This window comes from Rhinoderma darwinii, chromosome 1, assembly GCF_050947455.1.
Source record: "Rhinoderma darwinii isolate aRhiDar2 chromosome 1, aRhiDar2.hap1, whole genome shotgun sequence".
NCBI lineage: Eukaryota > Metazoa > Chordata > Amphibia > Anura > Rhinodermatidae > Rhinoderma > Rhinoderma darwinii.
The window spans coordinates 164623079-164636286 of NC_134687.1; positions in this window are offsets into that span (position 1 = coordinate 164623079).

A 13208-nucleotide genomic window follows, 5' to 3' on the forward strand; every position below is an offset into this window, starting at 1 on the left:
TTCTAGCGCTTAATTGTTACTTTCTTGAGTCGGTCTAAGGGGCTATGATTCGGTTAATACACACATTGTCAATGCAACATTACGTGTTACACTAAAGGGAGTCTCCAGGCTACACAACTCTACTTTAACCAATTAAGGACCGAGCCTATCTTTGTGCTAATCCTATGTGCGCGTGATGTTTTTGACCTATGTTTTAGCGTATTCGCTGGGAAAAGCTCCCGATGTATACTTTAAGTGTAGGCTGTGACGGATGCCTTAACAGTGGTATGCACCACCATAGAGTTTAACATATATACGTCATGAACACTCATGACCGTGTTCATGACGTATATGTTAAATGGATACCATTATAGTCTGTGGGCAACGGCTGCCACTGTTAGACATCCGCTTAATGCATCCACCACCCATAGACTATAAAGGTATCCGTTTAACGTTTACATCATGAAAGGCTATAGAAAAGCCCAAGGGGTATACCGTAAACCTGTGATTTTAACCATGTTAAAAATAAATGCGTACCTCACGGTATAAATCTTTTGGCGATTTCGCTCAAGATAGAAAAGTGTAGTCTACTATATTTTCCCATATTCAAAAAAAAATGTAAACCAACCCGACAAAGGCCAAAAGAACATTCTTTTCGCCTCCGTTGAGCTAAAGAAGCACTATGGACAAGTTCAGCATGTATGTCGGAAGCTTTCCCGATGTACACGCTAAACATAGGGCGAAAACGTGAGCCTAAGGACCGCAGGAATTTTTTCACTTTGTCACATTCAGAGAGCCAGAACTTTTATTTTTCTGTCAATGTAGCTGTATTAGGGCTTTTGTTTTTTGCAGGATGATTTTTATTTTTAAATGGCCCCATTTCAGGGTACATATAATTTATTGATTAACTTTTTGGGGGGTAATGGAAAAAGACAACACCTCCATAGTTTTTTGCGTTTTAAATTCGCACCGCTCACCAAGTGGCATAAATGGCATTACCCGCCATCATTATGACACTCCGTTTGGATGTTTATAAACAGAAAAGCACGTGGTGCTTTTCTGTTTTCATTCATACTTTTGACTGCTGTTGCACGAATCACACGCGTCCCACGGAAGTGCTTCCGTGTGGTGCGCATCATTTTCATGCACCCATTGACTTCAATGGGTGCGTGATGTGCGAGATACGCACAAAGAACGGACATGTCGTGAGTTTTACGCAGCGGACTCACTGCGTAAAAATCACGGAACTGTCTGCACGGCCCAATAGACTAATATAGGTCCGTGCGGCGCGCGTGAAAATTACGCGCGTTGCACAGACGTATATCACGTTCGTCTGAATAAGCCCTTATAGGCACATAACCATGGAATGCCTGGAGGCTTTTATTTCTCCATCGCGACCCATCAGCACCCCGCAATTGTGTCGTGCCAATGAGATGACAGAGGGAGCCGCCTAGATTTTGCAGTTGCTATTGGCTGTGGCATCTTAGTGGTTAGACGACCATCAGATTTATATCTGGCCTGTTGAAGTGAGATGTTTGGTCTGCTTGTTCCACCCACTGGCTGTACCATTACATCCTATTGCAGTCAGAAGACCACAAATGTCAACTTTATTTGTAAGTCAATTTTGCAAAGAGGTTAATATTTGCATGATAAACTCATGTCAACATATACTGTGTACAATTCTAAAGATAAGCATACAACTATTCTCTAAAATGCTTACCCTCATCCAAGTGTTAAACTCTTTAGCAGGTGTGAAGGGACGTGTCCCTTTCTAGATAGATCTATGTAGAAACACAGCCCTGGCTATGGAATATTGCTCCAGGCAAAACAAGGCAATTAGACATTGTCTTTCCTTGTTTACTAAAGGAAGACAGGAGAATCGGCTTTGATTCTCCTGTCTCCCTACTCTGTGGGGGACTGCAGCAATATTTAAGGACACATCCTGTGATGCATTCCTGGCTCAGGACGTCCCCTGTCCCCCCACGCTCATGATTCGGCCGGTAACGTCCTATCGCTGCGCCGACCCATGTGAGCTGGGAGCGAGCGGCACTATTGTGCCTTCACCTGGCTATGAAGCGATTGCGACGGCTGGGCTTAAATAGCCCAGCGCATGAGCGCTAGCGCGCACTATTCCTACTCCCACCACCAACGAAGGACCTCCTGCTCCCTCCAATGGACCGCTACCATTCCCTGGAATAACCAGCATAAGTATCCTCCACCCGCTCTCCCCTGGACAACGAGCATTATCTCCCTACCTCTCTCCCCCTATACAACGAGCTGGTGCCCCATTTTTCCCTTGATTTAACCCTTACCTCCCCTATACAACAAACAAATTTCCCCAAGGTTAACCCCCTTACCTCCCTTATACAACGAGCACATTTTCCCCTGGTTTAACCCGTTACCTACCTGTAAGTTAACCCATTAGTAACACAGACAGTGAGGGTGGGAGATGGAAGCAAGCGTGAGTGTACTGTATTTTATATGTATGTTTAGGTACTTGGGTGGGTATTCAGTTAGTATTGTACTAGTACTGTGCGACGTGTAGTGTCAGTGTACGTAATACAAATTAATAGTTGTGTATTGAAGTATACTGATACTATACCGTGAGTATTTATTTGGTGTTTAATAATTGTGTTGTGCATCACCAGGCACACTTAGTATCAAGGCAAATAGATAAGCGTAATAAAAGGGAAAAGGTAGGGGAGCTAGGCAGAACTCTAGTGACCCTAATAGGAGGTAGTAATAGTGGGTGATACAAGCCAGTGAACCCCATTTAAATTCTTGCCCTTTTACATTGGCGAGCCAGGCCCATACTGTTTCCAGTTTATTTTTATGTTTATGTTTTGTACAATAAAATTGTGTTAAAACGTGAACTAAGATATGTGGACAGGTAACATACGTACACAGTGAAGTGTTCTGTTATACTTTGCGCCTAGACCTTGAAGTTCAGACGGATAGCACAATTTTATTTAAGGCTTAATACAGGATACAATTGGAAACAGCGAACCTAAGTATAGTTTTTCTAAGGTATTAAAGTTTTTTTTATTTTGCTTTGCGGTGTGTTGCTCTACGGTGACAAATCGTCGGGTGATTGAGCAACACATATAGAAGAGTCTTTGTCGGTGTCCTTCGGGTGAAGTCCCGATGAGTGATAAAAGGCGTTATGGAGCAAAACAACCTTTTTCAAGCAGCGCAGAAGGAACAAGGAGGACAACACTGACCAAGATGACTTCTGAAAAAGTGAGTATGGACTACTCCACACTAAAACTCCTTGCAAAACACAGCACTTTTAATCCAATACCACCCACTACATATAAGTCAGTAGAACTGCTGCGGTCCACTTTATTGGTCCAGGCTTATGCACACGATAAGTTGTGCATTAGCAAGAGGAGTATTTTTAATAAAACCTCCAAGCGGCTCTACATGCTCGCTAAACAGATCTGTGTGTATGAGGAGATGTGGAAGCATGATCACTCAGAAGTCAAGTTTCCCCAAATTTTCACTGGCAGTGTTGTGTCAATAGAGATAAGCAAATTTTCATACTGAAATCTTAGGTGATAGATTTGAGAAATCATGGTGATGATATTGATGCACAGCTGACTGAGTCTTACGCTGTGATCAATGCATTTAAACATAAGGCGGCATCCACGGTTGTGATCATTGCCAAGTTGAATGATGAGCTTGCTGCTAGATCACAATTGGTAACCAGTATACAAAACATCATAAAGGATTATTCAAAAATGTTACCGGCCTTGTCTTTTTCACTAAAGTCAAGGCCTGATTCTGCTGTCATTTTACCCTCTACAGGGAAAAAAGGGGGGAGTAGGGAGAGTGATGGATCAGATGTCCCAAATCGTGATCCCATGCAGAAATCTGAAGGTAACAATGTTACGGAAATGTAAGCGCATCATAATTAGAAGTGCGTCCCTAGCCCTGCAGAACTTTAAGGGAGCATGCACTGTTGACTGTCATAAGTCCAACAGAGCATGTAATATTAAATGTTTTGCATGTGCTGGCTCAAGCCATATTGCTAAGTACTGCAATTCTTTGGGAACTGAGATGCAGAGGAAATGTGGTCCTGTTAAATGTGGTCAGATGGGACATATTGGTAGGAATTGCCACTGCCACGGTATAAGCAAACATGGAAAGCCCAGTGAAATAGAAAATAAAATGGCCACATTACATCAAGTGGTGGATTTAGGCAAGGACAAAATGGCTGCATAAGAGTTTTCTTCCAGCCTTATGCGCCCCATCATGTGTTGAAGTGTCGAAATTACCAACCACAATTGGTTAAGCGTTTAGGTGTGAAATAGGCCATAAATTATATGGTCACAGTCAGGTGAAATCTCTTTTATGCCTGTACTGTTTGTTTATGGTCTGTATTATTTGTGCTTGTCCGCAGTTGTCCTTTTGTTTTCATTTTGTCGTTCCTTCACAGATTCTATTGTGGCATATCCCTTGTTATCAGTAATATGTATTTATATTATATGGGTGTTGCCTGTATTTATAATACATAATAAAAAAGCCACTCCAGGAATATAACTGGAGAATCAGCCATTGTATAGAGGTGTACTTGCTTGTTATTCTGTGAACTAAGATTAGGTAGAGAGGTGTGGACAGGTAACATAAGTTCACGGTGTAGTTTTATGTTCTACTGTGCACCTAGACCTTGAAGTTCAGGCGGGTAACGCATTTACATCTAAGGTCTAGTCCCAAAATATTTTAATTGCTCTCTATTAGGATATAACATTGAAATTGTTATTATACTGTGAACTCGGGTAGAGAGGTTGCCGGTAGGTAATATATGTTCATGGTGTAGTTTTATGGTATATTGCGCACCCAGACCTGGGAGGTTCAGACAGGTAGCACAGTATCATCTAAGGCCTAATGTGAGTCCAATTAATTACAGCGAATAAGTATGGCTGATTCTTTTGTGTTTAATTGGAGTGTTTTTTTTAAAGTTATTTTGTTGGGTCATAAAGAGTCTAGGTATCAGATTCTACAGGGCTCCACAGGAAAGGTTGACAGGGGGAAGTAACCCCAGAAAAAACCCCACATCTTGCTATAAAAGTACTTTTACACGGCCCGACCTGGGCTGTGTAAACGAGCGCCGATCACGAGACAGCTCGTTGATGGGCTCTCGTTTGCTCCTTTCACAAGGAGCCAGCATGGGGACGAGCGCTTGTTACTCCAATTGCTCGTCCCCATACATTATTATCATATTTACACAGGGAGATGTGCTGCCGACAACAATAATATTTTCAGTATATAAAATGATATGATCAGCTGATGAACGAGCGTTTGCTCGTTCATTGGCTGATCACTGCGTGTTAACACAGGGAAATTATCGGGAACGAGCGTTCTGTGAACACTCATTTGCCCGATAATTGACCAGTGTAAAATGACCTTAAGATAATGGGTTTGGTAACATAGGGATATAATCCCACAAACCTGGGAATTGTGATGAACCACAAAACAGTGCTTCATCCACAGCTCCCCTCGGATATCCTAACCTATGAGGGCAGCCATCCATATTTGTTCGATACAGGTGGATGTTGAAAGAAGGAGGATGCGATCCTCTGCCATGGTAGTTAGGACCGGGTGCTTGGACACCAGTGTTGAGATACTGCGGGCTCCTATAAGATGAAGGTCAACCTAATGCCCTCCTCAAGACATACACTACCGTTCAAAAGTTTAGGGTCACTTAGAAATGTCCTTATTTTTGAAAGAAAAGCATAGTTTTTTTCAATGAAGATAACATTAAATTAATCAGAAATAGACTCTATACATTGTTAATGTGCTAAATGACTATTCTAGCTGCAAACGTCTGGTTTTTAATGCAATATCTACATAGGTGTATAGAGGCCCATTTCCAGCAACCATCACTCCAGTGTTCTAATAGTACATTGTGTTTGCTAACTGTGTTAGAAGGCTAATGGATAATTAGAAAACACTTGAAAACCCTTAAACAGTTTTGCTGTTTAGAGGAGCTATAAAACTGACCTTCCTTTGAGCTAACATGAAAAACTACCAAGAAAGAATGATCGACTGAGGCACATGAAAGTACAAAAAAATATACAAATTTTATTGAATAAAGACCTTAAACAGGTAAAAAAATGGAAAGGAGGATAAGTCACACAATAAAAAAGACGTCAAATCAATAATAGGCCAGATATGGTTGTTTTCTCAGCGTGTTATAAGTAAACATAATATTGCAGCAGCGAAAGAGGTAAATATAGTCAAACCACACTGTAAACAGTGGAAACAAACCAGACTATAATGAATATGTAATGTATTTGGTAGAATGGTGGCGGTTCCTAGGTAAGTATAAAGAATAATATACACCGCAACCAATTTATAAAGAAGTGTAAACAAATGTTATGAACTGATTTCAAATGCAGTCAAAGAATGACACACAAGGTTTGATACAGGCTGCTATGAGAAGACAGAGATTGTTAAACATACCAGTGGACATTGTGGAATGTGAATGAGACGTCTGCACCCGACGCGCGTTTCGGCACCTGCCTTCGTCCGGGGTTGGAGTCTAACTATTCGTGCCGCTCACACTGCCACAAATCCTACGATTTATTTGAGAATATCTATCTACAATGTTACCTGTTTTTATATTTATTCATTTTTCATTAAAACTTGGAAATAGTTTCCGTTTTTAAACACAATTTCAAGGACACAGCGCTGGATCCATCTCTTTCTTTTTTCCTGACTTCTTGCGTGTGCCGACACGAGGATCCGTGTGCAAGTCTATACATGCGACAAGGTGAGCTGGAGGAATCCTCCCAAACTTTTTCTCTATTCGTGCCCACTCTTATATAATGCGTATCTCAGGTGTTCTGAGTGAAGAGGAAAGAGGTAGGTGTGGCCAGATGGAGGAAGACGGCGTCTGATGCGGGGTACGAAGACGGCGCTGCCCCACTTCCTGTGCCGCGTCATCAGAGAGGATGTGGGGCGGCGAGGACTGATCGCGCCCCCCACAGCCTACTCCAATTAGAGACAGCGGACGGAAGGAGCCAGAGCCACTCCCCCCCCCGCCCGAGATTGTTTGTTTATTTATAAAACTTCATCAGCGCGCACCCTCCATCATACTTGTGCCATTAGAGGATAAAAGCGAAGAAATATCTGGTAAAAGATTTAGTAAGAGAAGAGATATGTCTGCACAGTTTGGCATAAATAAGTTAGTATGTGATAGAAATGATAAGGAAAAAGACAGACATTGATGTGCCGTAAAAATATGGGGAAAAGAGCAAATTGCAAGGTGAAAATAAGAATAAATGTTAAATAATGAAAATATAGAAAAGGGGAAATGTTATATAAGGAATACGTGATATTGTTATGTGTGTTAATAAACAGGTAGTGGTGAATGCGTGAAAAATGAATGGGAATAATGGAAATTTAAGACGGTCCAGTATTAAAAATACAAAATTTGTCAGTTTATGGGACCGATGACGAAAAGTATACAAAGAAAGAAGAAAAAACGGATGCATACACTAATGTTGAGGAAAGGAGGAGAGTGAAGAATAAGTCAGAAAATAATAAATTGCTGAATAATAATGAAATGTCGCGTGAAAAAAAGATGCAGAGTAATTGAGTGAAATGTGACAACGAAATTTTAAGTAGTGAAACAAAGGTAATGATTATAACCGTGACAAGATGAAATATTCAAACATCAAAAACTTTATGTAAAAATTATGACCCTATAAAAGCCAAATACCCGTTTGGGACCAAGGGTCCAAAATGGGGTTGTAACCCCTGTGGACAATGTATTGCTTGCCCTAATATAGAAAAGGCCACTACTTTCATTGATGCTGCTGGCAGCAAGACCTTCAATATCACCCATTCTACAACCTGTACCACTAAAGTGGTTGTGTACTATGCAGTCTGTCCGTGTCCAAAAATTTATGTCGGTCTTACCTCCAGAGAGCTGAAGGTCCGAGTACGAGAGCATATGGCTGATATAAAGCGAGCATCAGGGGCAGAGAATCTGGAAAATTTGAAGCCTGTGGCTCGACACTTCAAATTGCATCACTCCTGTGACCCCTCCAAACTGAAGGTGAGGGGAATCGACCACATCATGTGTGGTATGAGAGGTGGTGCCATCAAACAAAAACTTGCACAATGCGAGACTCGCTGGATATGGACCCTTGGGACAATGTTTCCACATGGGCTAAATGAATCTCTGAGCTACGCTCCGTTTCTGTAACCATTGACTGCTGCAGTGGGTCTTGGTTTTTAATTGTCTTTTTATACTTGTCACTTTTTAGCACTAACTACCCTCTCTTTTTGCCCATCTTTTTTGTATAGAGTACTACGTATCATTTTCTGAGTTCATCTGAGGAGGCTTTCAAGTGGATTACATTCAATTGGATCAAAGAGGAATTTTTGTTGCGCACGTTTCTTTGTGGCTCTATATATGTCTTACTGTAACGTAATTTTGCATCAATGTAACATATACATATTTTATGTATCATTCGTTTATATGTATTCTATACTGTATTGACTGTGTCGACATATTCGTATTACACTTGCTTATTTTGTCAATTTGCTTATTTATATATATATATCCTTTATTATATACACTGTTTCCGTACGTGTTTTATTCATGTAATTTTTATTGCATTTTATATATTTCAGTGAGTCTAATCACTATTTTATTACCCATTTTTACATAAAGTTTTTGATGTTTGAATATTTCATCGTGTCACGGTTATAATCATTACCTTTGTATCACTACTTAAAATTTCGTTGTCACATTTCACTCAATTACTCTGCATCTTTTTTTCACGCGACATTTCATTATTATTCAGCAATTTATTATTTTCTCACTTATTTTTCACTCTCCTCCTTTCCTCAACATTAGTGTATGCATCCGTTTATAAGAGTGGGCACGAATAGTTAGACATCAACCCCGGACGAAGGCAGGTGCCGAAACGCGCGTCGGGTGCAGACGTCTCATTCACATTCCACAATGTCCACTGGTATGTTTAACAATCTCTGTCTTCTCATAGCAGCCTGTATCAAACCTTGTGTGTCATTCTTTGACTGCATTTGAAATCAGTTCATAACATTTGTTTACACTTCTTTATAAATTGGTTGCGGTGTATATTATTCTTTATACTTACCTAGGAACCGCCACCATTCTACCAAATACATTACATATTCATTATAGTCTGGTTTGTTTCCACTGTTTACAGTCTGGTTTGACTATATTTACCTCTTTCGCTGCTGCAATATTATGTTTACTTATAACACGCTGAGAAAACAACCATATCTGGCCTATTATTGATTTTACGTCTTTTTTATTGTGTGACTTATCCTCCTTTCCATTTTTTTACCTGTTTAATGTCTTTATTCAATAAAATTTGTATATTTTTTTGTACTTTCATGTGCCTCAGTCGATCATTCTTTCTTGGTAGTTTTTCATGTTAATCATTGATCGATGCACCAAGTATATCTTGGTTGATACCCAGGATCCAATATAGTGCCGTTCACACAGCTAGCAACAGTGCTCTACAGTTCAATGGTGACCTTTTAGCACTACTTATATTGTATTCTTTCTGTTGGTATTCTTTTGGTTTATATACTTCCTTTGAGCTAGTTGAGAATCTGGAGCATTACATTTGTGGGTTCGATTAAACTTTCCAAATGGCTAGAAAAAGAGAGCTTTCATGTGAAACTCGACAGTCTATTCTTGTTCTTAGAAATGAAGGCTATTCGATGCGAGAAATTGCCAAGAAACTGAAGATTTCCTACAACAGTGTGTACTACTCCCTTCAGAGGACAGCACACACAGGCTCTAACCAGAGTAGAAAGAGAAGAGGGAGGCCCCACTGCACAACTGAGCAACAAGACAAGTACATTACAGTCTCTAGTTTGAGAAATAGACGCCTCACAGGTCCTCAACTGGCAGCTTCATTAAATAGTACCCGCAAAACGCCAGTGTCAACGTCTACAGTGAAGAGGTGACTCCGGGATGCTGGCCTTCAGAGCAGAGTGGCAAAGAAAAAGCCATATCTGAGACTGGCTAATAAAAGGAAAAGATTAATATGGGCAAAAGCACACAGACATTGGACAGAGGAAGATTGGAAAAAAGTGTTGTGGACAGACGAATTGAAGTTTGAGGTGTTTGGATCACACAGAAGAACATTTGTGAGACACAGAACAACTGAAAAGTTGCTCGAAGAGTGCCTGACGCCATCTGTCAAGCATGGTGGAGGTAATGTGATGGTCTGGGGTTGCTTTGGTGCTGGTAAAATGGGAGATTTATACAAGGTAAAAGAGATTTTGAATAACGAAGGCTATCACTCCATTTAAAAAGGCCATGCCATACCCTGTGGACAGTGCTTGATTGGAGCCAATTTCATCCTACAACAGGACAATGACCCAAAGCACACCTCCAAATTATGCAAGAACTATTTAGGGAAGAAGCAGGCAGCTGGTATTCTATCTGTAATGGAGTGGCCAGCGCAGTCACCAGATCTCAACCCCATAGAGCTGTTGTGGGAGCAGTTTGACTGTATGGTACGCAAGAAGTGCCCATCAAGTCAATCCAACTTGTGGAAGGGCCTTCTGGAAGCATGGGGTGAAATTTCTCCCGATTACCTCAGCAAATTAACAGCTAGAATGCCAAAGGTCTGCAATGCTGTAATTGCTGCAAATGGAGCATTCTTTGACGAAAGCAAAGTTTGAAGGAGAAAATTATTACTTCAAATAAAAATCATTATTTCTAACCTTGTCAATGTCTTGACTATATTTTCTAGTCATTTTGTAACTCATTTGATAAATATAAGTGTGAGTTTTCATGGAAAATACAAAATTGTCTGGGTGACCCCAAACTTTTGAATGGTAGTGTATGTCAAGGGTATTGGTGTTGGTACCAAGCGCAAAATGTCAACTACACCATCTATGCGACTAACTGCACCGAAAGAGGAGTACTCCCATGAGTGTATTGTACCCTTAATCCCATCCTAGGCATCGATGTGGCAGACCAGAAGGGAAGGACGCCAGTTACCCCTGAAAAGAGGCTCGACATCCATCCAGATACCTATGTGAGACTCCAGACGATGCCTCTTGGGTTTGGCACTGAACTGAAAAAGCTTCTGCTAGATGTTAGTGAGGAAGAGGATGTAGTGGAGAAACAACAAAGATCACAGGGAATACAGCCCCAAGGCCACTTCATTCTTTAACCCCTTAATGATGCAGCCTAGTTTGGGCCTTAAGACTCCGAGCCCATTTTTCAAATATCACATGTATCACTTTATCTGGTAATAACTCTGGAATGCTTTTGCCTATCCAAATGATTCTGAGACTGTTTTCTCGTGACACATTGTACTTTATGTTAGTGGTAAAATGTATTCGATATTTTCAGTATTTATGTGTGAAAAATAGCAAAATTTTGAGAAAATTTTGAAAAATGTGCATTTTTCTGAATTTAAATGTATCTGCATGTGAGAGAGATAGTAATACCACACAAAATAGTGGCTTGTTCACATTTCCCATATGTCTACTATATGTTAGTATCATTTTTTAAACATTCTTTTATTTTTCTAGGACGTTACAAGACTTAAAACATGAGCAGCAATTTCTCATATTTTGAAGAAAATTTACGAAGCCTTTTTTTTTTAGGTACCAGTTCAGTTCTGAAATGGCTTTGAGGGGCCTATATATTAGAAACCCCCCATAAATCACCCCATTTTAAAAACTAGACCGCTTAAAGCATTCAAAACAGCATTTATAAAGTTTCTTACAGAGGCTCTGTCACCACATTATAAATGCCCTATCTCCTACATAATGTGATCGGCGCTGTAATGTAGATAACAGCAGTGTTTTTTATTTTGAAAAACGATAAATTTTGAGCAAGTTATGCTAATTAGTTTCTTAATAGACAACTGGACATGTTTTTACTTTTTTACCAACTGGGCGTTGTAAAGAGAAATGTATGACGCTGACCAATCAGTGTCATACACTTCTCTCCATTCATTTTTAGCAGTACTCGCAACACAGCGTTGTCTCGCGAGATCACGCTGTGCAGTCACATACTCCCATAATAACTTTACCGAAGTGTCTTGGGAGTGAATAGACATCACCTCCAGCCAGGACGCGATGTCTATTCATCACTCCCGACACTTCGGTAAAGTTTCTGTGAATGACAGCACACGGATCTCACGAGATCACGCTGTGTTGCGAGTACTGCTAAAAATTAATGGAGAGAAGTGTATGACGCTGATTTACAATGCCCAGTTGGTAAAAAAGTAAAAACACGCCCAGTTGACTATTAAGAAACGAATTAGCATAAATCTAAAATTGTGCATAACTTGCTCAAAATTGATGGTTTTTCAAAATAAAAAAAACACTGTTGTTATCTACATTACAGCGCTGATCACATTATGTAGGAGATCAGGCACTTATAATGTGGTGACAGAGCCTCTTTAACCCTTTAGGTGTTTCACAGGAATTTAAAGCCAAGTATAGGTGAAATGTACAAATTTCATTTTTTATGCAGAAAATCATTTTTATGCCATTTTTTTCTGTAAAACAGAAGATTTTACCAGAGAAACGCAACTCAATATTTATTGCCCAGAATCTGCAGTTTTCATAAATATCCCACATGTGGCCCTAGTGTGCTAATGGACTGAAGCACAGGCCTCAGAATCAAAGGAACACCTAGAGGATTTTGGAGCCTCCTTTTTATTAGATTATATTTTAGGCACCATGTCAGGTTTGAAGAGATCTTGTGGTGCCAAAACAGTAGAAACCCCCCAAAAGTGACCCCATTTGACAAATTACACTCCTCAAGGAATTTATCGAGGGGCATAGTGAGCATTTAGACCCCACAGGTTTTTTGCTGCATTTCGTGGAATTAGACTGTGAAATTTAAAATCACATATTTTTCTGATAAACCGTGCAAATTTTTCTTTTTTATGAGGAATAAAGGCGAAAAAGCACCCACCATTTGAAAAGCAATTTCTCCCGATAACGGAAATACCCCATATGTGGTCATAAACTTCTGGTTGGAGAAACGGCAGGAGTGCTTTTTGCCATGTAGATTTTGCTAGATTGGTTCTGGGAGCCATTTCGCATTTGCAGAGCTTCTGAGGTACCAGTACAGGGGAAACACCTTAAAAGTGACCTGATTTTGGAAACTAGACCCTTCAGGAATTCATTATAGTTTTCATGGGGTGCATGCGACTTTTTGATCAGTTTTTATTCTATTTTTA